Source organism: Aplysia californica, unplaced genomic scaffold (genome assembly GCF_000002075.1).
Source record: "Aplysia californica isolate F4 #8 unplaced genomic scaffold, AplCal3.0 scaffold00227, whole genome shotgun sequence".
NCBI classification, from domain to species: domain Eukaryota; kingdom Metazoa; phylum Mollusca; class Gastropoda; order Aplysiida; family Aplysiidae; genus Aplysia; species Aplysia californica.
Window position 1 is genome coordinate 291753 of NW_004797497.1, and position 4623 is coordinate 296375.

The 4623-nt window shown below is 39.7% G+C and overlaps 1 long non-coding RNA gene across 1 annotated transcript; it reads right to left on the reverse strand.

Moving 5' to 3' along the window:
* Positions 1-2884: 2884 nt before the first annotated feature.
* On the reverse strand, positions 2885-4122 carry LOC118477811. The gene is made up of 2 exons (XR_004858616.1): positions 3658-4122; positions 2885-3006 (listed from the first exon to the last, which is right to left on the reverse strand). It is a non-coding gene; the product is annotated as an uncharacterized LOC118477811 (long non-coding RNA).
* Positions 4123-4623: the final 501 nt, after the last annotated feature.

Below are 4623 nucleotides of genomic sequence, written 5' to 3' on the forward strand. Positions count from 1 at the left end.
GATCTTTTGAGGTGATTTATGCATGTTTACTTTTTACTTTTTCCATTCTTTTGTACCGTTAGATGTCAGGGAAAGGGGGGGGGGGATTTTATGTAAACCAAAGTTTATGTAGGTGACTTCGGTCGTAGACATTATGTTATTCTGTTAGAGGATCTCTTTGATGCCTTCCAGCCAATTTGAGACGCCCATACCTCTGCGTTAGAAAGCTGGTTGTCGTACCTTGCTGTTTCAAGAATCCTTATAAGGCATCTGAAGTCATTGTTATTGTTAAGCTAAGCTAAATCTTTTGCATATAACTGAACATAAAAAGGCGTTCTTCAAACTTGGCGGTTTTCTCTTTCTGAGTCAACTATCACAATTATATCACCCTCATAAAAGTAGTCGTTTAATAAGATAAGATAAGATAAGATAAGATACATCTTTATTGTCCAGATCCTGGCACATTGGTTTGGTGTTCCACCACGAGTACACACACACACACACACACACGCACGCACACACACACACACACACACACACACACACACACACACACACAAATACACACACACACACACGTACACACGTGCACGCACATGCACACACAAGTAGGCTTACAATCACATACATAATATAAATGAGCAGCAATATAAACAATAATAATCGTAAGCTAGATACACACTCAATGTTATTTTGATGCATGCTCTAAGGTCGTAAGTACACTTAACAAGATAGATGGTTAAGATGGAAGCATTTTGATAGATGATGGTAAAAATGACCTTCTGTATCTTTCTTTGTTACAGATCAGAAGCATGGGTCTTTTACTTCTGACTGATGTTTTTATTTGAGGGAACAAGGGATGTTTGTTGTCTAAAAAGATGGAATTAATTTTCTTAGTGCAAGCTGTTATGTACAATCCATCCAAGTAGGGGAATGAAGATGTTGAAATTTTACATGCTTTCCGTATTAGTCGATTTAATTTTTCTTCATCTTGTTGTCTTGTGTTCCCGGCCCATGCTGTTATACAAAAATTGATAATACTTTCTATGGTTGAATGGTAGAACATGGACATCAATGTTTTATCAACTTTAAAATACTTTAGCTTTCTAAGAAAAAATAGTCTTTTGTTCACTTTTTTATGCAGGAGAGAAGTGTGGACACGCCAGTTGAGTTTGTTGTCTATTGTAACACCCAAATACTTATAGTCTGACACTTGATCGATGTTTTCACATTTCATTTTGAGTGGCATAATGAGTACACGTCTGGCCTATATATATATATATATATATTATATTATATCTTAGAGAGATAGAGAGATAGATAAAAGGCAGGGAGAGAGAGGAGCAAAAAACTATGAAAAATAAAATGAAATAAACAGTAGGAAAACAGAACTTCGTCTATGCCTGCCCTTCATGTAGTCGTCAACAAAAAAACAAACAACGTGTGAGGTGAACCGGTTAGGCGCTTCGCTGTCACACGCAAGAGATCTGAGATCGAGTCCCATGTGGGGAGAAAATTTTTATCGAGTATTTCGATTTTTTCTGCTGAGATGTTGTATCCCTCTCAGCTCGAGCTGAACCCTGGCTGGCAAGGTCGAAATCCTGCAACTTAAATGATTCAAATTGTGTCGATGGGAGCGTAAAAAACCCAGCTACATTTAAAAAAACAAGCAGTCAATCATTGCGTAACTCAAAACCCCAGACATAAAACTTGAATTTCTACAAAAGCAATTAAATTGTCTAGAAATAAGACGACGAAGCCTTGTTATCTTGTGGGTCCACCAATTTGTTCAATAATATCAGTAAGGTCAACCGAGAAAGTACACTCTTGTAAACAGCAGACACTTTGGAACGAGATCCAAAAATAATGGCCAATAAAGGGAGTCAAACCATTATCTTAAATCAGTGGGTGGGCTAGCTGGTGGAATTTTACCGTATTTTATACTTCCGTGTTCCACTTCCGTCACAAAAAGAAGGCCAGCAAATTAACACTGCTGTCTATATTACAAAGAGTAAAATGCGTAAGTCATGGGCTGACAAGACATTGGAATTAAAAAAAATAATACAAAAGGAACAAACTGATATTCAAATGGAATGTGGACAGAAGTAGTCCAGAGGAGGGGGGGGTTACGTGAAAAGTACATTAACAATACAATTCGATTACCTGACAAACAATAGATAGATAGATAGATAGATAGATAGATAGATAGATAGATAGATAGATAGATAAAAACACATTCTTACCATTTTCCACACTAGCTCGTGTGGGTTTCCCTTACTGGGTCTCTTTTTCCTTTTCGTTCAATCTGAGACCATTTAGAATATTATCCTAGAAAAAAACACAGCAATCCATATCACTACAGAAAACACTGTACCGTCCAATATTATGTCGCCAGTTGGAGCTATGCTTATCCATGAATTCGCTTCATTTTATTGCCCCTGTCGGCCAAATCCATCTCCACATTTTATGGGTAGGCTCACATCAGTGCATGAGTATTATCCGCCAAGCTAACTCGAAGTGGTTCTATCCTCGAAATCAGCCATCGTTGTGAGGAATGTAAACACTGCGTGGTGAAAAATAACTCCTATAATTGAAACCTCTTTTGAAAAGCAGTTCAGGTTTGTCAGAGGTCAGCACCCTACCATGTAGGTCATCTCAATGGACAAGCACTTTGTCCCCCGTCATAGCCAATGATTATACGGTCCTGGTCATAGCTGAGCAGAGTAGTGTTCTAATAAAAGGACATGAACATTTAGCCCCCACTAGGATTCAAACCCTAGTGCTCCGTGTACTGCACTCGATCTCAACGCGTTGTTCACCTAATTTCATTGCGTTCACACCTTTGGTTCATAATCTCAACGCGTTGGGGTTTACTTAGAAATTTACTTCAAAGGGTCTACACAACTTTTTTTTTTCTTTTTTTTTTTTTTTTTTACAGAAAGTTGAAGCAGATTCGAGCACACGTCCGAGTATCAAATAAATTGTCTGACGTAGGTTTTAAGTTTGGTTATATTTTCATTAAGTCTCCTCTGGGTTAAAGGCTTATATTATAGCTCTAAATCTAAATGATAGAACTGTATTCACTTCGGTACAACAACTGTACAATAGAAATTTGTTCACTTCGGTTTAATTGCGTCGTAATGTGGGAGTGTGTGTGTGTGGGGGGGGGGGGGGGAGGGGGAGAACCTTGGTCAAGGAGAAAGACCCTAAGCAAGCCACACTTATAAAGACCTTTACCTATTTCCGAACCAGGATCGCCCGCCACAAATGCAATCGGGATAATAACTCCGCTAGTTGTGGAGAGAGACTCTGCACATTTTGTGGACTGACCTGTTGTCATTGATGCTGCTGTTGTTGTTCCTACAGTTGACTATTAAGGAGAGGGAATCAACCAATTAACAAAATATATTTACAATGAAATATATACATATTATAAGTATAAAAGAATTTATACCCTACTTATTTATAATGACGCTATGATAAGGTGGGCATGCGACTGAATGATATTAGCAGACTTCTGTTTCAGTAGGTAGTCGGCAGGCGATGAATTCCATTGTCTCAAGAATCAAACGTTGTTTTCATATGTAATTATGATAGAGCAGATATTGTTGTTGTTGTTGTTGTTATTATTGTTGTTGTTGCCTCAGCTGCTGTCGTTATTTAGTTTTGTTTACGTACCTCCAGCTAAAGTGAACATCACAAACAATAACCTCCTTGATTTTGATTTGCTTGTCTTTGTTTTGCCGTCATGATGATAAACAAAAGAAAAAAAGTACAGATGATGTGAAAAATATTTTTTCAAGAGGAAAAAAAAACACTGTCCAGCAATAGAAAAAGAAACAGCACAGATTAAGATCGCTCGTCAACGCACATTTCACATTTCACGCGTTTTTTTTTCAATGAATTTCACAACGTCAAAACCCAAATACTTCAATATTCCGAATTCTGCATCCCACCATGAAGCGTTACTATCTTCCACCAAAAAATAACCACAGAAGAAATAGTTGGAATATAAACACAGGAAAATGATACCTTGCAGATGAGTGAACGATTGTCCTATTATCTAACTCAAGGTCGTAGAAAGAAGAACACGGTAGACCCCGGTATGACGGTCTCGCTCTTCGTTAGCTTTTGTGAATGATTTAGGAAGCGTAAATCACGATTGCGAGTCCCTCTGTTTATCTTTTCACAGCCCCGCCTCCGTCTCGATAAGCGCGTGCTTTGAGCATCGCACGTGCGCGCAGGGGGTGGGGGAGAGAGAAGGGATGAGTTGGCTGAGGGGGGGGGGGCTATCGGTCACAACCGCTCGCGCGATGCCACTAACGCCGTTTGGGAAACTGGGGGTCAAACTATGATTGGGGAAGGCGCGTGCTGGTTAAATTATATCTGGTGTGAGACTTAAAAGGTGGGAGAAAGAAGGGGGGGTGGAGAAGAGAGACGGAGAGAGAAAAAGGGAGAGGGAGACAGAGGGAGAGAGGGAGGGGGAGAGAGAGGGACACAGAGAGAGAGAGAGAGAGAGAGAGAGAGAGAGAGAGAGAGAAAGGGGGAAGGATAGAGAAAGAGAGGGGTGAGAAAGAGAGAGTGGGGTAGAGAGAGAGTTGTTGACGGGGAGATGGAGAGGGGTGGAGATAGAGAGAGAGAGAG